At 44.5% G+C, this 19,775-nt stretch overlaps 1 protein-coding gene and 1 pseudogene across 11 annotated transcripts in view; one reads left to right on the top strand and one right to left on the bottom strand.

Moving 5' to 3' along the window:
* The window catches only part of SMARCA4 (SWI/SNF related, matrix associated, actin dependent regulator of chromatin, subfamily a, member 4), a 92,716-nt gene extending 89,490 nt beyond the window's left edge, over positions 1 to 3,226 (bottom strand). For 3 of the 11 annotated variants that reach the window (XM_036459729.2, XM_036459731.2, XM_036459730.2), the window contains exon 1: positions 3,017 to 3,219. The gene's annotated coding sequence lies outside the window, so the exon portion shown is untranslated. Of the gene's footprint in view, positions 1 to 3,016 lie in introns of all 11 variants that reach the window. The other 8 variants (XR_004991840.2, XR_004991841.2, XM_045589223.1 and 5 more) reach the window with 5 other exon arrangements.
* A 12,887-nt stretch (positions 3,227 to 16,113) lies between these two features.
* LOC123653302 lies at positions 16,114 to 18,231 on the top strand (annotated as a pseudogene).
* The last annotated feature ends 1,544 nt before the right edge of the window (positions 18,232 to 19,775 follow it).

Genomic DNA, 19,775 nt, shown 5'->3' with positions numbered 1-19,775 from the left:
AATACACATTTGTTTGCTATATGAATGGGGAATGAGTGGTTGGGTCACTTCTTGCACAACTCCCATTCACACTGTGCTCTGTTTGTGGCCGGTGTGAATGAGTCCCTCTTGAGCCACTTTCTTGCACAACTCCAGGGGGCGCTATAAGCATTGTGTACAGTCTTGTTAATGTAAATGGGTCCCTCTGTACATGGCAGGCAAGGAATGATGACCCGAGGCCAAAATCAGCTGGCACATCTGAGGAGTTACTATGTGTCAGGCACTGTCACTTCCATTTTTCTGAGGCACCAAGGAAAGGGGCAAAACCAGAAGTCAAACTCAGGGTGGTTGACTGGAGAGCCCGTGGTGAAGAAGCACCCACGGATGTGTTTCTTTGTCAGCAGAATGTTGTTCTCACCAGACATTTGCCCAAGATACATAATTTTTTTTTTTAAATATATTTTATTGATTTTTGTACAGAGAGGAAGGGAGAGAGATAGAGAGTTAGAAACATCAATGAGAGAGAGTCATCGATCAGCTGCCTCTTGCACATCCCCTACCGGGGATGTACCCGCAACCAAGGCACATGCCCTTGACCGGAATCGAACCCGGGACTCTTTAGTCCGCAAGCTGACGCTCTATCCATTGAGCCAAACCAGTCCCGGCCGAAATACATAATTCTTCCCGCCCTCCCCCATCTGCTCTAGGATTGCCTCCCATTATTTTGAGAGTCCACAAGGAGTGGTAAAGGGTGCAAATAAAAATGTGTATGTTTGCTTTTCAAAGACAAAGACTAGAGACCATGTACTGATAATGTCACAGTTCTGATGTCATCCCTCAGCCCTGACTCCAAAACCTGCAAGATCAAAATTATTTTAGGTGGTACAAGGAGAACTGTTATTCTCACAATTATGTATGTACTGATTTTAAAGCAAGTTAGTAAAATATATATAACCACTCATATATGCCAAGCACTTCAATGTGTTAAGTAGATACCCCCTCAATCACCATTTTGTCATACTTGTTTCACAAATGGGGAAACCCACTGGTAAGTGCTTTGCTTGAGGTCTAATTAAGAATCAGAGAGCTGGGCTCTGGTCCATATTAAGCATTGTCCTATGCACAGAAAGGTCACTGGTTCGATTCCCCATCAGGGAACATGTCCAGTGTGCAGGTTTGATCCCCAGTTGGGAGTGCATACCAGAGGCAACTGATCAATGTTTCTCTCTCACATCCATGTTTCTCTCTCCCCATTACCTCTCTCCCTAAAATCAATAAAAACATATTAAATAAAATAAAATAAAGATTTAGCGAGCTGGGTGTGAAACCAGGAGGTCTGATTCCAGAACCAGCATTCCTCACCAGCATCCCACACTACCATCCTATGTTCTCCTTCCCAGGAGAATGAAGTTTGGGAAACGATGGCCTTGAAAGTTAAAACTCAACAGCAACTAATGTTGATTGCTTACAACCACTCTGGTCCTGTGCCAAGAACTTCACACATACGTTCACTCAATCCAACCAAGAGCCCTTCATTCATTACACAGATGTTCACGAGGGCCTCCCATGTGCCAGGCCCAGAGTGCTGTGAGAGACAACCCCCAGCTCCCATGGTCCTCTGAATATGGATGTGTAATTACAAATTGAGGCAATGTGCCACTGTAGCAGAGGGAACAATGACTGTTACAGGGCAGTCAAAATACAAGACTGGACATCCTCCCGGGATTCCGAGTAAAAACCCTCTGTTCCCCACACCTTCCTGATCTCTGGCTCACCACTCCCTGGGCATCCACTGCTTTCCTCTCACAGAAAGAGTTGGGAGGATTAAATGATAGGCCAGGGGAGTTGTTCCCACATTAACCACCTGTCATCCTAAAGATCAGAGAGGGTCCTCCCAACCATCTGAAACACAGTAGGGACCCGGGGAGTTGCTGAACAATAAAGAAGCAGATTGGACCAGACAGTAACAGGGCTTCCACTTGCCAGGAACCATTTTACAGGCTTTCACCCAGCTCCATTTGTAACATTATTCTCATTTCACAAAGGAGGAAACTAAGAGGTTCAGAGAGATTAAACTATCTGCTTAATGTCACACAGCTAAGTGACCAAGCAAGTGCCAAGAATCATACAGTAATCTGGTATGTCAATTCAAACGGAAAACTTGTTTCAAATTCCTGGGAAGTGGCTCTTACACTTATCTCCTACCTTCCCAAGGATTTACTGGGGGGCGGAGAAGGAAGAGAGGGATCAAAACCAGTGTCTCCAAGACTGTCACAAAACATTCTCCTGAAAGGTCCAGGTTTTAAATAAAAACCTTAACCTGGAAAATCAACTGGTAGAAAGGAAAAGGATGTAAAAACAATACTTTCAACAGCAAACAATTCTCCCATTCGTACCCCGCTTGCTACCAACCCCACCCCTCCACACAGGACAAACATTTTAAAGTTCCTACTTGCAAGGGATGGGGCGAGTTATTTACCTTCCCTTTAAAGATCTAGAATATGTGATTTTTAAAGTAAAATATTAGGTCATCTAACCCAAGGAGGCTGCAAATGCTCGTGTCCAGGCGACACCGCACACATTAGGAGTTTTTCCTACTGAGCCGCGACAGTAACCTCGCCAAAAAGGCAACATTGGGGTCGGACCCGTTATAACACAGTCAGAAAATCCCCGACGCCTCGCTTTTGTTGCAGCCGCCACGGAGACCGCGATCGCGGCCGGAACCCTGGCCCGCCGAGGGGGCGGCAAGCTTTGTCCGACGAATCCGGCGAGAACGCGCGCGAGTGGCGCGCGGCCTCCACGCGGCACCGGCCCCCACCCCGCCGGCCCGCGGATCTCATAGCCGCCGCGACCTCGCTACACAGTAGCTTTCCTCGCGCGCGCGGTGCCGGCCGGGCTTCTTGACCCTCGGGCGCCGCCGTACCCCGGCCCGGCTCTTGAGAGCCAGCATCCCCCCCCCAACCCCCCTCGGCGCCCCGACTCCATTCAAACCGTCCTCCCAACCCCGTGCCGTTCCCCCGCGGCCCGCGTTCCTTACCGGGAGCCGCCTGCACCGTCGCCTTCTCGGCGTCGCCCCCGCCCCTCTGCGCTTTGCCGGGGACTGAGTGGGCGTCTCGCCTCTCCTCAAGAAACAAAGAAGCCGCCGCCGCCACCAAGCGAGGTTAAACCTCGTGCGCGCGCCCGCCCGCCTTGGCCTCCCCCTGCCCCCGCACACACGCCACCCGCGCCCCCGCGGCGCGCGCACTCGCCGACTCCCCTGACCGCCCCCCCCCCTCACGGAAAGGCTTCTCCCGCTTCCGCCGTCCGCCCGGCCTAGAGCGCGCGCCCGCCCGCTCTTCCGCTCCCAGCGCGCATGCGCGTTCCCCGAGCCCTGGAAGGTAGGCGGGGCCGGGAACTGCACCAGAGCCCGACGCTCCTCCCACCTCAGTCGGGGAAGGTCCTGCGCCAACGCGCAGGGGTCTTCGCCTTCCGACGCCGCGCGTACCCACGCCGCGGAGCGTGCGCAGAGCTGACGCCACTGCGGCGGTCGTGACGGCGGCGGCGGCGGCGGCAGGAGGTTGGGGGATGGGGCGGGAGGTGGTGGGGTCTGTGGAAAATGGCTGGCCAGGGGCCCTGAGACTCGTGAGGACCCGAGGCCGTGCGTCAGGCTGGACTGAAGTTGAGCAGAGTCGGCCTAGCGTAGGCTGGGAGTCGCTTTCATCCCTGGTCGGAGGAGGGTGGGGCCTGTTCGGTGGGTCCGAGGGGAACTCGGCCGTGGCTGCCTTTTCTGCTAAGCCTTGCTGTTGCTATTAATTAGTTTAGCAAGTGTTCATTGACCTGCTACTATGTTCCAGGCGGAACACAGCACGGAACAGACAAAAAAAAAAATCTCAGCCGCCGTGGCGCTCACGGTCTAATAGGGGAGGCAGGCAAGAGGCAAGAGAAGTAAGTAAAACACGTCATGTTGAGATGGAGACGTGGCGAGACATGTAGATTTTATGTATATAGAGCAATCAGGGAAGGCCCTGCTGCGAAGAAGACATTTGAGTCAAAACCTGAGGGAGAGTGTGAAGGCACAGACCCCCAGGCGCCTCTCGGCTCTGGAAGGATCTCCAGGGCCCTCCTCCGTTAGTCCCTCACCTAAGCGAGGTCCCCCAAGGTCAGGTTCCACAGCCTGTGATTGTCCCTACCCTTGCGCCTCTCAGGCCTGCCCTTCCTCATTTTTCAGGTGTCCGTTCACTCACCACCTCAGGCCTCTCCTTTTTTGTCACTGCTTTTCTCTTCATATTTCTTGGGTACCCTCTTTACATTTTCTGTCTCCCTGTCCTCAGCTTAAATGGAACTTATTAAGTGGCAAAGATGTTTATTTTACTCACTAGTGAATACCTAGCATCTAGTGTGGTGCCGCATACTAAATACTACTTTTTATTTTATTTTAATATATTTCATTGACTTTTTACAGAGAGGATGGGAGAGAGAAACATCAATCAGCCATCTCCTGCATGCCCCCCTGACCAAAATCGAACCTGGGACCCTCCAGTCCGCAGGCCAACTCTCTATCCACTGAGCCAAACTGGTTTCGGCAATACTACTTTTTTTTAATTGAAATAATAATATAGACTAACTGCCTATTGAGTGTACATTAACTCATTGAGTCTTTCCAAGCCCAAGTTGAGTCACTTGAAAGACCTGGATTTAAAACATGATTCCATTGTTGTTAGTAGCTGTGGATGCCAGGAAAGTTTATGGGACTCATTTACATTTCACCTGTAAATGGAAATCATGCCCACCTCGATAGGCTGGTTATGAGGAATCCATGACAAGCAGGCCACCTGAAAGTTCTCTAAACCTTAGCTCATAATGTTGAGTAATGCACAGAAAATGGAAAAGTGGGCTCTGAACCTTGATCTCTCTCATTCATTTAAGTAATATTTCTTAAGGGTCCTCAACATGTTGAGCACACTGAACAGATCATAGGCCTGCAGTAATGCAGTGAGAAGGCAAGGTTCCTGCCATGGAGCAGTCTGTGAGTTCAGTTAACTGCCTCCCATATCGATGAAACTAATACATCAGAGAAAATACTTTTTTTTTTTTTTTTTTTATAAGAGAAAGTTTACTTAGAAAGTTACAGAGGTGCCCTGGCTGGTGTGGCTCAGTTGGTTTAGCATCGTCCCAAGCACAAAGGTTGGTGCATACCCAAGTTGTGGGTTTAATCCTCTGTTAAGTGTGTATAGGAGGATGTTCCTCTTTTCCCCTCTCTCTAAAAATCAATAAAAACATTTTTTAAAAGTTACAGAGTAGTGGAAGTGAGCCACTGAGCTTCATAGGCTTAAAACAAGTTACAGGGCAGAAGAGGGGTCCTTGGCACTTGGGAGAAAGGTCTCTGATAAAAGAAGATGGGGAAGGGAAAGGCACAGGAGTGCGCCCCCACCCCCTTAAGCCTTGATAGGAAAATCTTAAGTGCAATGGAAGAAAAGCCTAAGGTGTGATGAGGTCATAACATGGGACCTTCCTGGGACTAAGGAGTCAGCTAGAACTCTCTGAGGAAGAGGTATTTATGCCAAGACCCAAAAGATGAACAAGAGCAAAGAGGAGGACATTAGGTAGGGGAAACAGAATTTGCTCTGAGGAGGAAAAGGGTGTGGGGAATAGATGATGGCCATGTGGCTGCACGGCTGATGTCCTTGTGGGCTGTGGTAAGGATCTTTAGCTTTCTCTGGAGCACAGTGGGAAGCAGTTGCAGGGCTTTTTGCTTTTTCTTTTTTTCTTTTATTGATTTTAGAGAGAACCATTAATAATGAGAGAGAATCATTGATCGGCTGCCTCCTGAGCCCACAACTCAAGGCATGTGCCTTTGGCCAGAATTAAACCTAGGACCCTTCTGTCCAAAGGCCAATGCTCTTTCCACTGAGCTAAACCAACCAGGGCTTAGTTGAAGGGCTTTAATCAGGAAATTCTCATGGCTGCTGGGTGGAGACTGGCCTGGCCAGGAAGGAGAGGAAGTTGGGAGTCATTTCAGGCCCTAGCAGTTATCCAGGGTGGAGAAAATGGTGGCTTGCATTAGATTGAAGATGGTAGAAGAGTTGGAGGAAGAATGGATAGAACTAGGAAGAATGAACCTGAGGTAAAGAAAGAGGATCAAGAATGAGCTCAATCATTCTCTGCAACTAGGACAATGGAATATGGAAACTGGCGAGGAAGGATCGGGAATCCTGTTTTAAGAATCAGGTATCTGTTAGGATACATTTCGAGTTAATTTTTATACATGGTATGAGGTAAGGTTGAAGTTCATGGTTTTCCATAGAGAGATTCCATTGTTCTAGACTATCTGCTTCCCCTTTGAATTTCCTGGCCTCTCTGTCTATGTGCTAAGACAACACTATCTTGATTACTGTAGCTTTATAATGTCTTGAAATCAGGTAATCCTCCAACTTTGTTATTTTAAGGATTGTTTTGGTTACTCTAGATCCTTTGCATTATTATATAAGTTTTAGCATCTTCTTGTCAATTTCTAACCAAAAAATATGATGGGATTTTGATTTGGATTGCATACCAAATCAAGGGAATTGCCATCTTTTAATACTATTAAGTCGTCCATGAATGTGATATATCTATTTAGGTATTTTCTAATTTCCATTAAACTTGCTCTTTTTGCCCTGGCCAGTATTGATTAGTGGCTAGAGCACATGTGTCAAACACAAGGCCCGCGGGCCAAATCCGTCCCGCCAGGCCTTGCAATGTGGCCCGCACCGCGTTGTCATCACTGCACTCCGCTGCGTTTCCATCACAATGACAGTTTATGACTGTTCAGTAAACCATTTGGCCCACGATTTAGGCTGGATTTTATATTTTGGCCCCTTCTCTGATTGAGTTCGACACCCCTAGGCTAGAGCATCAGCCTATGCACTGAAGAGTCACAGTTTGGATTCCTAGTCAAGGGCATGTTCTTGGGTTGCAGGTTCAATCTCAGATCTCAGGACCTGGTTGGGCCATATGTAGGAGGCAACCAATCTATGTGTCTCTCTCACACTGATGTTTCTCTCCCTCTCGCTCGCTCTCTCTCTCTCTCTCTCTCTCTCTCCCTCCCTCCCTCCCTCCCTCCCTCCCTCCCTTCCCCCACCCCTCTGTGTGTGTGTGTATGTGTGTGTGTGTGTCTTTCTGACACAATGAGAAGGTGCCCATCTATCAGAAAGAAGGTGGCCCTCACTAAAAAATGAATTTTCTCGCACTTTAATCCTAGACTTCCAAGCCTCCATAACTGTGAAAAATACATTTCTGTTTTAAAATCACCCATTTTATGGTGTTGTAGTTAACCTGAGCAGACGAATACAAGATTGATTTAAAGGAATCGGTTTAAGTGATTACAGAGACTGGCAAGTCTATAATTTGAAGATCCATTAGGAGCTGATGCTATAATTCAAGTCCCAAGGCCATCTGTCTGTTGGCAGAATTCCTTCTTGCTCAGGGAAGATTAGTCTTTTGAGCTATTCAGGCCTTCAACTGATTGGATGAGGCCCACACACATTATCTAGAGCAATCTGCTTTACTCACAGTCTACTAATTTCAGTGCAAATCTCATCCAAAAACACCCTCTCAGAAACATCTAGAATAATGCTTGATCAAATATCTGGGCACTGGAGTCTAGCCAAGTTGACACATAAAATTAACCACATCACCAAAATAGACTAGAAACACATGGGCACAGGGTGCTGTGCTCAATGAACACTCTCTGGACAACTTTGGCATGGACATACCAACAAATTCAGTTTTCATCCCCAGGGCTGTACTAGGTTACAAGGAGTATAAAATGGAAACATCTAAAATGTATCACTTCTCTTCCTTCTCTGTGGGGAAAATCATGAGGAGGAGGTATACTGTATGTCAGGGTTTAGACCACATTGAATTCATTTTTTCAAGTGTTTGTTAGAAGGCAAGGGTTCTATCTCAGGGTTCTCAACCACAGTGCCATTGACATTTTCAGTCCAATAATCCTCTGCTATGAAAACCATTTTGTGACTGCAGATTGTCAAGCAACAATCCTGGCCTCTGTCCATCACTGGTCAGCACTGAGGCCAGAGCCAGGGCTTGCTCCCAGGTGCCACCTTGGGGCTTGAGCCTTTGGCCTTCCCTCTAGGAGGTCCCTTATGGAGGTCCATGTCCTGGCCTCCTGTTCTTTGGTCCTTCACTATGACTGACCATCCCACTGTCTCACAGCTGCTCAGATGATAGTTGGTTTGGTGCAGGCCAGTAAAGAGAATTGAGTTTTCATTCCTCTCCTTCATGTCCACTCCCCACCATCAGGAAACCATTGATTGATTAAAAGACCAAAGATGGGTATACCTGATATTAATACAAAATTATAATGAATATTTTTAAAAATCCATAATAATGGGAACAAAAGGCAGCAGCCTCAGCCACAACAGGGCCCTCCAGCCTCCAACTGGGAGTCCAGGAATAGTGACTATCCTTTGAAGACATCTGCTCCCCTGCCCTGCCCTCAAGCTCCCACAATGTACAGACGTCTGCACACTGACTTGGGGACAGAGGCTGGGCCAACTGGAACTGGGACTGTCTCTACAGAGTTGATGCCCAGACTTGATCTTTCTGCAAAACAAATTAAGTTGCACAAATTCAGTAACTAGTATTTAATGCTAGTGATTGTGGAGGCTGACAAGATCAAAATCCAAAGACCCAGGATAATTATCCTATTTAATAAAAGAATAATATGCAGTTGACCATCACTCCAACACACAAGATGGCTACCCCCATGTGGTCAAAGATCCTGTCCCCATGTGGACACAAGATGGCCACCACAGATGGCCAGCAGCAGAGGACATTTGGGAGGGACCCAGGCCTGTAAGGGAGGGCAGTTGAGAGGGACCAGGCCTGCAAGGGAGGGCAGTTGGGGGCGATCAACCCTGCAGAGAAGGGCAGTTAGGGATGACCAGGCCAGCAGAGGAGGGAAGTTGGGGGAAACAGGCTGGCAGTGGAGCAGTTAGACATTAATCAGGCTGGCATGGGAGTGGTTAGGGGCAATCAGGAAGGCAGGCAGGCGAGCAGTTGGGAGCCAGCAGTCCTGGATTGTGGGATTGGGCCTAAACGGGCAGTCGGACCTCCCTCTATGGGTCCAGATTGAAGAAGATGCAGGCTGGACTGAGGGACAACCACTCATCTCTGCACAAATTTAGTGCACCGGGCCTCTAGTATATATATATATACACACTTCACTCCAAAGTCCAACATCCAGTTCCAGCCCCAAAGGGGGACAGAGTTACGTGTTTATTTGTCTGTTCTGTAGGTTTACATGTCCAGAATCCTGTTTAAGGTTTTAGGATACCTTCAATGCTTTTTGAAATAAAAATATTTCCTATTAAAAGAAAAAAAAACAACCACCCTCCCAACCCAGGGTTATGATGACCAAAAAATGTCTCCATACATGGCCAAATGTCCCTTTGAGTTTCTACTCATTCTTTCACCTCCATCTGTCATCTGAGGATCACATGACTCATCTCCTCAGCCCTGCAGCAGGGCATGGGTTGACAGAGCCAAGTGGCTGTCCCACTGGCCCCTTTCCATCAGCCTCCTCTTTACTCTCTGGTACTTTCTCCTACCTTTCTTCCACTGACCTCATTTGCAGTGCAAATTAAGCCTGGGAGTGGCTTTTGTGATTGTGGCAGAACAGGTTGTCCAACCCTGAACTGGAGAAACAAGAACCTGTCTCTGCTGGAGCTAGGATTCCATGAACCTTGCCTGCACTTGTGCTCCCATCTGCAGGGTGACCTTGGGAAAGGTGGGGCCTCAGTGACTCTGCTTCTCCTGGGGGAAAGGTCCCACTGTCCTAGGTTTCTCTGGCTGTTACTTCCCCCTGGTTCTTCATAAACCGTGATACACTTCTAGGAAGGCAGGAGCAGACTCAACACTGGAAAGTGATTACTACCTCATACCCATGAGGATGGCTACTATCAACAATAACAAGTGTTGGCAAGAATGTGGAGAAATTTAAACTCTTGTGCACTGTTAGGGGGAATGTAAATTGCTGAGGGGGAAAAATATGGCGGTTCCTCAAAAAGTTAGAAACAGAATTAACCATAAGATCTAGCAATTCTACTTTTGAGTATATGATCAAAAGAATTGAAAGGAGGGTCTTCAAGAGATATTTGTACACTGTGTTCATAGCAGTGTTGAGCCTAAACATAGAACACTTATTTTGTCAGCAAAAATTGGTTTATTCAGGAAGAGCAAAGGATTGCACTTTGGGACATGCAAACTGTGGCAAAACCATAGGCCAGTCAGTGAACAACGGGGAGGAACTGTTCTTTTATGGAGAAAAAGGGTTGTTTGGGAGGAGCTGTTATAAACAAAGCCCATGGAAGGAAATTGAGAGTTTGAAGTGTAGTGGCTTTCAGTGGCTAAGCTGTTGCCAGGGTAAGAGAAGATCGTCCTCTTGCTGGGGTAGTAGAATAGAACACATTTTCCTGTTGATGATACAAGGTCCCTCCTATAAGCTCCCCCCTAATTCAATCTTAGGTTTTCTTTTTTAATTTTCACAGCAGCATTATTCACAAGAGCAGGAGGTGGAAACAACCCCAGTGTCCATCAATAGATGAATGGATAAAAAAAAAAAAATGACCATATCCATACAATGGAATATTATTCAGCCTTAGAAAGGAAGAACATTCTAACATATACTACACATAGATAAACTTTGAGGACATTATGCTGAGTGATAAGCCAAACACAAAACAAATACCATATGATTCCACTTATAAGAGATCCTGAAAGGGGAGAGTCAAATTCAGAGACATACAGTAGAAGGTTGGATTCTCAGGGCTGGTAAAAATTTTAAATACATTTTTATTGATTTTAGAGAGGAAGGGAGAGGGATAGAGAGAGAGAAATATCAATGATAAGCCCTAGTCAGCTTGGCTCAGTGGATAGAGCATCAGCCTGTGGACCAAAGGGTCCCGGGCTAGATTCTGGTCAAGGGCATGTATCTCCATTGCAGGCTCCTCCCCAGCCCAGGCCCTGGTCAGGGCTCCTGCAGGAGGCAACCAATGGATGTGCTTTTCTCACATCAATATTTTTCTCTGTCTTTCCCTCTCCTTCCACTCTCTCTAAAAATCAATTGAAAAATATCCTTGGATGAGGATTTTTTTTTAATAAAAGAAGAAATATCAATGAGAGAGAATCATTGATTGGCTGCCTCCTGCATGCTTCCGACTGGGGATCGAGACTACAATCTGTGCATATGCCCTGACTGGGAATCAAACCTGTGACCTCTTGTTTTCTGGATTGATGCTCAACCACTGAGCCACACCCAGCCGGGTTATGATGATAAATTTTATGTTATATATATTTTACCTGAATTTTTAAGAAATTCATAAGCAGTAATAAATCCCAGTCACCCAGCTAACTTCTAAGTGTAGCCAGGACCTCACAACCAGCCCCCGGGGCAGCCTGAGGGATGTGAAGAATCTCCTAATGTGAAGCATACACTCGATAACTAGTAATTTCCTCTAGCCCTCGCCAGTGTGGCTCAGTGGTAGAGAAATATTGGTTGGCTGCCTCTTGCATGCCCCTTACAGGGGATCAAACTCACAACGTAGGTATGTGCCCTGACCAACCAGGAATCAAAGCAGCAACCTTTCAGTGCACGGGACAACCTCCAATCAACAGAGCCACATTAGCTAGGGCTTCAGAGAGAGAATTTTAATTATTTTCTGTGAAGGATTAGAAACAACCACAAAGTTTGAGGACACTAGTCCACCCAAGACTGCTCTCACTTCTGATACCAGCTGCAAGATCAGACCTCAGGTTTGATCACTCACTGGAAAGAGTCACAGAACTGACTGGAAGCTGTTATACTCATGGTTATGAATTACAGGGAAAGGATACAGCTTGAAATTAAACAACGAAAATGGAGCATAGGGCAGCACCCAGGAGAAGTTTCAAATGTGCAGCTGCTGCTGTTTTCTACCTGTGAGGTAGACGGATATACTCTCCTGGCATCAGTGAGTAATGATACACACAGAGTATGACCCATCAGGAAAGCTCACCCCAGCACAGGGTTCTGAGTTTTTATTGGGATTCCATTATGTAGGCACAATTTGTTAACTGGTCGTTTGAACACAAGTTGTCTCAGTCTCCAGGTCCACTAATACCCCGAGACCCAAAACCTCACATTGTGGGTCTTTCTAACCATTGGACAATCCAGAATGGCATCTTAGAGTTGGCCTCTCAAAAGGTGCGTACAAAGTCCAAACCTCTTCTGGGGCCAGGTTAAACTCTTCCTACATACTTTTCTAATTCATTCTTTCAGGAAATGGTAAAGTCCATGAGGGCAGAAAACTGGAGCCATCTTTGCTGTCTCCCAGTACCAGGGAGTTTGTTGGATGAAAAGGTTTTTTTTGTTTTGTTTTTGTCTTCCAGTATTGAAGCATTTAAGTCATTGTCAAGAGTTAGCGTGTCAGTGTGCCATTGATGAAGGCTGGGGTGCTCAGCAGGAATCAGGCTGCAACTTCAGAGCTTCCCCTTAGTTGTTGTACAGAGTAAAAGTTCTTCCTCTGAAGATGATCACTAAAATGGATTGAATGCTGTGTTCCCTAAAATTTATGCATTGAAATTCTAATGCCCAGTGGGATAGTAACAGGAGGCAGGGTGTTTGGGAAATGATTAAGTCATGAGCATAGAGCTCATGAGCATTAGTGCCCTCATAAAAGAGACCTCACAGCCCCAGCTGGTTTGGCTCAGTGAATAGAGCATTGGCCTGCGGACCAAAAGGTTCTGGGTTTGATTCTGGTTAAGGACACATACCTTAGTTGCAGGTTCCTCTGCGGCGAGGGCCTTGGTCAGGGTTTGTACAGGAGGCAATCAATGGATGTGCTTTCCCTGTCTTTCTCTCTCTCTAAAAATCAATGGGGAAATGCCCTCAGGTGAGGATTAAAAAAAGAGAGAGAGAGAGAGAGACCTCACAGAACACTCTGGCCTTATTTCTACTATGTGAAAATATCAGTGGACCATTATGTGAAAATACAATGATAATTCTGTATACAACCCAGAAGATGCCACACATTGTGAATACTACTACTATGAACGCAGATGTACAAGTATCTGTTCAAGACCCTGCTTTCAATTCTTTGCGGCAAATACCCAGAAGTGGAATTGCTGAATGGTATGGAAATTTTTTTTTTTAATTCTCACCTGAGGACATGTTTTTATTTTTTTAAATATATTTTTATTGCCAAAACCAGTTTGGCTCAGTGGATAGAGTGTCGGTCTGTGGACTGAAAGGGCCCGGGTTTGATTCTGGTCAAGGGCATGTACCTTAGTTGTGGGCACATCCCCAGTCGAGGGTGTGCAGGAAGCATCTGATCAATATTTCTCTCTCATCAATGTTTCTAACTCTCTATCCCTCTCCCTTCCTCTCTATAAAAAAAAAAAATAAAATCTATTATATATATAATTGATTTCAGAGAGGAAGGGAGAGGGAGAGAGAGACAGAAACATCAATGATGAGAGAGAATCATTGATCAGCTGCCTCCTGCATGTGTCTCAGTGGAGATCAAGCCCACAACTCTGGCATGTGTCCTTGACTGGAACTGAAATTAGGACTCTCCAGTCCACAAGCTGACACTATCCATTGAGCCAAACAAGCCAGGGCAGGACATGTTTTTATTGGTTTGAGAGGGAGAGAGAAGACAGACAGACAGACATTGGTCTGTTGCCTCCCATACCTGCTATCCACTGGGAATCAAACCCTCAACCTAGGTATGTGCCCTGACCCAGAATCAAACCCATAACCTTTTGGTGTACAGAATGACACTCCAATGAACTGAACCACCTTGCCAAATGTGGAAATCCTACTTTTAACCACCGTACTGTCTTCTATAGTAGCTGTCATCACATCTGTTTTCACTGTTATATTCTAATTAGAACAAGTGATGTTGGCTGCCATGAATAACAATTGAAATTTTCCTTTTAAAAAATTCAGTAGGTGAATTGGTAAACCCACTGAAACAAAACTAAAATTCTACTAAAAAATCTAGGCATAGAGACATACCTCCAGCTGCTCTGACTCTTGCAGTTTGATTTGTAGGCCAACTATGAATTTCAAGGTGGGCTTATTTTGTTCTTTGCCTTACTTGTTTTCTTTTGCATATATACTTACAACAAATAGTGCAAACAGTTCTGCTTTATACAGCTATTAATGTAGGTCAAATCTCCAACAAGGGGGTAGACTAGAAGGTCTTTCTGACTTCCTTTCTTGCAGTTTTTTATATTTCATCTTCACAGTGGTTTCAGGTGACATTCACTGATTTGTCAGTAGGAACACAAATTATCACAGCCTTTTTGGCAGTCATATATCCTAGGAGCTGCTGGCATATTAATTTCTTCACAATCTTTTTGCCATGATTGCAGCTAATGGAATCAGGCCCAGCTGTTTCTATGGTAACACTGTACTATATCAATATCATTTGCATCTCTTCAAGAACATGGTTCATAGAACAAGTCTCAATCATCTCTGTAGTAACATTGTACCTTATCAATGTCACCTTCAACTCTCCAACAACATGGTTACACAGGACCAGACACACTTGTCTCCATGGTGACATATGCTCTTTCAATGTCACCTTCATTCCTCCAAGAACATGGTCTCACAGAGCCCAAGTTAGAGCCAGGAAGGCAAAAGATACTGGTGCATTTTTTAATTGATTTCTTTTTAGATAGAGGAAGGGAGAGAGAGAGAGACATCACATCTGTTGGTTGCCTCCCCCATGTGTCATGATAGAGGACCAAACCTGCAACCTAGTTATGTGCCCTGACCGGGAATTGAACCCACCACATTTTGGTATATGAGATGACACTCCAACCAATTGGGCTCCACTGGCCAGAACCTGGTGCATTTTTTAAATCTCCAACAAAACAAATTCCATCTCTGTAAGTCACGTTACAATGCTTTAAGAGCAGAAAAGCTCATAATGGGCCTCAACTATTTTTGCAAAGTAGCATTCCAGAGGAGACTTTCATGGAGCAATGGCCTGAAATTGAACAGGTGAAGGGACCTTTCCTTGACCACATGCTTAAATGGAACAGCCTCCTAGCTATGGTTTCAAAAGCAGAGACAATTATAAAGCTTACTCTTTGCAAAAAAAGAAAGAAAAAAAAAAGCAATAAAATGGCAGGAAGCCTAAATATAATCTGTGCCCACCAGGATCTACTGCCTAGGATCCAGTAAGTGTCATTCATTGCTCAAGATTGGACAGGATTTTCCATTAGCAGAAAATCAGACTGTCATTTGAGGTCATTTCAATGCCCTCTCTGCAAACCATAATGTGCAGGATGTCAATTCATGCATTTAACTCCAAATAATGACTACCTTAATCTGTTCAGTCTTCTTCAGCAGAATACCATCAACTGAGTGGCTTATCAACCACAGAAAGTTATTTCAGCTCTGGAGACTTGGGAGGACAAGATCAGGGTATCAGTAGATTTAGTGTCTGGTGAGGGCTCAATTCTTGGTTTATAGAAGGACATCTCACTGTGTCCTCATGTGATGGGAAGGGAGGGCAAGAGAGCTCTCTGGGATTTCTTTCTTTTTAAAAATTATATTTTATTGATTTTTTTTTTTTTACAGAGAGGAAGGGAAATGGATAGAGAGTTAGAAACATCAATGAAAGAGAAACATCAATTCAGCTGCCTCCTCCACACCCCCAACTGGGGATGTGCCTGCAACCAAGGCACATGCCCTTGACCAGAATCAAACCCAGGTCCTCCCAAGTCAGCAAACTGACATTCTATCCACTGAGCCAAACTGGTTTGGGCTGGGATTTCTTTATAATAAAATAAATCTAATCCCATTCATGAGAGTTCCACTGCCATGACATAATCATATCCAAAAATCCCCACTTCCTAATAGCATCACCTTGCGGGTTAGGATTTCACCATACACATTTGGGGAGGATACAAACATTCAGTCCATAACATTGAGTGTGTACTGCATGCTGGGCACTGGAGAAGTGGTAGTGAAGAAGACAGGCAGATCCTTGCTCCTTCAGACCTTCATTCAGTGTGGGAGGTGGACAGAGAAAACATTAATGAGTATAAGCAAAGCAGGTCAAGAGGCTAGAGAGTGATCTCAGACAGGGTGGTCAAAGAATACCTTTTCATTTTTTTTTATATATATTTTATTGAATTTTTTACAGAGAGGAAGAGAGGGGGATAGAGAGTTAGAAACATCAATGAGAGAGAAACAGTAAATGCAAAAGCACTGAGGTGTGACCATGTTTTGTGTACTTGTGTTTGAAAAGAGCAAGAAACTGCATGGACTAGGGAAGAGAAATTCAGGATGAACCAGAAGGGGGTTAAAGGCTACTGTGAAGACATTGATGGTTACTAGATCATCTGTGCTACCCTCACAGGTACCTAGAAAGCATTTAGCAAGTGCTAAGGGCTGAATAAGAAGAGACCATCTTGTTTTTATCCCTCAATGTGGTATGTGTTGAAGTTTACTTCCCTTAAATTGCTTTCTGAACAAAGTAGAGAGAGGTTTTTGTTTTGTTTTGGATAGGTTAAGATGCCTGGTCTCACTTTATGGGGGATCTCTTGCCCCTTGGGCCTTATATCTCCTCAGGTAACTAACTAACCAGGAAGTTCAGGATGAGATGCACCACAGAGTTGAACTCATGTAAAATCAAGGAGGAGCAAAGTTCAAGACCTTGGGCTTGAACCTAATTACCTGAGTCTGAATTTAGATCCTGCCGCTTGCCTGTAAGATGTGGACAGCAGGACAGCAAGACTACCTGTATGAATAAGTTGGAAATATCAATAAAGAGATAGAAATTCTAAAAAGAGCTGGTAGAAGAAAAAAATCAGCAAAAAATAAAGATAGGATAATAGTAATTATTGTGTCTGAGGAACAGAAAAAGAAAAGAAAAAAAAAAAAGAATGAAGAAAAATGAACAGAGCCTGAGGAACTTATGGGAAACCATCAGTGAACTAACATACTCATTGTAGGATTTTCCAGAAAGAAAAGAGAGAAAGGGGCAGAGTGTATTTGCAGAAATAATGGATGAAAACTTCCACATTTGATTGAAGACATGAATATAAACATCCAAGAAGCTCAATGAACTTCAAGTAGAATGAATTCAAAGAAACTTTCACTAAGACGTATTAGTATAATCAAGTTGTCAAAAGCTAGAGACAAAGAAAATCTTGTAGGCAGCAAATGAGAAGCAACACGTCACATACAAAGGATTCTCAAGGTAACCAGCAGATTTCTCATCAGAAACTGTAGAAACCAGAAGCAGTGGTTTGATATTTTCATAGTACAAAATGAAGAAAACTGTTAACCAGGAATCCTATATCTTGCAAAACTGTCCTTCAAAAGTGAGAGAGAAATTAAGACATTCGCAGATAAACAAAAGCTGAGAATGTTTGTTACCACTAGGTCTGCAAGATGTGCTCAAGGGCATCCTGAAGGGGAAGTGAAGGGACAGACAGAAGACAGTAACTTAAAGCCACATGGAGAAATAAAGGGCTTGATAAAGGTAAATACATGGGCCTTTGTAAAAGCTAGCATTATTGTAACAACAGTTTGCCACTCCACTGTAAGCTTTCTACCTGATTTAAGAGATTAATACATTTTAAAAAATTGATTTCTTAGTCTAAAAGCCAGTGTTATTGTAATGTTGGTTTTAACTTCATGATTTTATACATAATTTAAGGGACTAATACATTTTAAAAATTGTTTCTTGCTCTTCAGTGAGGCACCATACAGGATCCCCAGATGCAGAGATGCAGATCTTTGTCAAAACTGATGAGCAAGACCATCCCCTTGAGGTTGAGCCCAGTGGCACCACTTAAAGTGTCAAAGCTAAAATCCAAGACAGGGAGGGCATCCCACCGGACCAGCAGCATCTGATTTTTGCAGACAAATAGCTGGAGGGTATCCATGGTCTCTCAGACTACAATACTCAGAAAGAGTCCACCCTACACCTGGTGCTTCCTCTGTGGAGAGGCATCATTGAGCCCTCCTTTCACCACCTCCCCCAGAAGTAAAACTGCAACAAGATGAGATGATGCAGGTGTTATGCCCATCTGCACCCCTATGCGGTCAAATGCCCCAACAAGTGCAACCACACCAACAACCTGTGCCTCAAGAAGAGGGTCAAATAGGGCGTCCCCACCACTCCTCCGCCTGCAGGGCAGCTTCCTGCCTAAACCCCAGCCCTGGGAGCTCAAAATTTCCCTGTCATTGACTGGAGCAATGAAGAAAAAAGGTAATTGTTTCTTGTTTTGAACATACAATGTATAAAGATGTGAATGTTTTAAACCCAAAACTGAAAGGAGTGGAGGTAGAGATGCACAGAAACACAGTTTTTATATGTTATTGACATGAAGCTGGCATAAATTCCAATTACAATGTTGTATCTTTAGGATGTTAAATGTAATCCCCATGGTAACCACAAAGGAAATAGCTATAGAATATGCACAAAAGGAAATGAGAAAGGAATTTAAATGTTTTACTATAATAAAGTAACCCCCAAAGAAAACAGTAATGCAGGGAATGAGGAATAAAAAATTTTAAAAAAGCAGAAAGGTATATAGAAAACAAATAGCAATATATAAAAGACTAAATCTCAACTTGTCATTCAGCTTTAAGAAGGGAGAAAATTCTGACAGGTGTAATAACATGCATGAACCTTGAGGATATTATGCTTAGTGAAATAAGCCAGTCACAGAAGGACACATGCTATTGTGATTCCACTTAAATGAGGTCTCTAGGGGTGTGGGAATGGGGACTTAGTGTTTAATGGAAACAGAATTTCATTAGAAAAGATGACAACATTCTGTAGGTGGTAATGGTTGCACAACTATGTGAATGTGCTTAATGCCACTCCAGAAAGGTTAAAATGGCAGATTTTATGATATGTGTATTCTATCACATTTTTTTTTAGATTGGAAAAAAAAGGGAAGAGATATCTTTAATGGGGACAGAGTTTGAGTTGGGGAAAATAAAAAGACTTCTGGAGATGGATGATGTTGATGGTTGCTCAAAATGTGAATGCACTTAATGCCATTGACCTGGACACTTAAAAATGATTATGATTGTAAATTTTTATGTTATGTGTATCTCACCATAATTAACAAAAATGTATGTGAGAAATAGAAAGAATAAGATTGCCAAACCGTGAGAAGTCATAGAGGAACCTTAAATGCATATTGCTTATTGGAAGAAGCAGCCTGGCCCTTGCCCAGTTTGCCCAGTGGTTAGAGTGTCAGCCTGTGCACACAAGGGTTTCAGGTTAGATTCCCAGTCAAGAGCATGTACCTGGGTGCAAGTTTGATCCCTGGCCCCAGTTGGGGTACCTGAGAGTGGCAACCAATCTCTCTCTCTCTCTCTCTCTCTCTCTCTCTCTCTCTCTCTCTCTCTCTCTCTCTCTTTCTCTCTCCCCCTTACTCTCTCCCTTACTCCCTCCCTCCTTGTCTCTCCCTTCCACTATAAAACTCAATGGAAAAAAATATCCTTGGGTGAGGATTAAGAAACAAAAGAAGCAGCCTGAAAACACTGCATACAATATGATTTCAACCTTAGGACATCCTGGAAAAAGGCAAAACTATGAAGACTATAAAAGATCAGTATTGCCCAACTGGTATGGCTCAGTGATTGAGTGTTGATCTATGAATCAGGAGGTCATGGTTTGATTCCTAGTCAGGGCGCATGCTGGGTTGTGGGCTCCATCCCCAATGGGGGAAGTGCAGGGGGCAGCTAATTTATGATTCTCTCTCATCATTGATGTTGTTATCTTTCCCTCTCC

This window comes from Pipistrellus kuhlii, unplaced genomic scaffold (genome assembly GCF_014108245.1).
Source record: "Pipistrellus kuhlii isolate mPipKuh1 unplaced genomic scaffold, mPipKuh1.p scaffold_m20_p_30, whole genome shotgun sequence".
Lineage (NCBI taxonomy): Eukaryota > Metazoa > Chordata > Mammalia > Chiroptera > Vespertilionidae > Pipistrellus > Pipistrellus kuhlii.
This window is presented reverse-complemented; position numbering and strand designations above follow the sequence as displayed.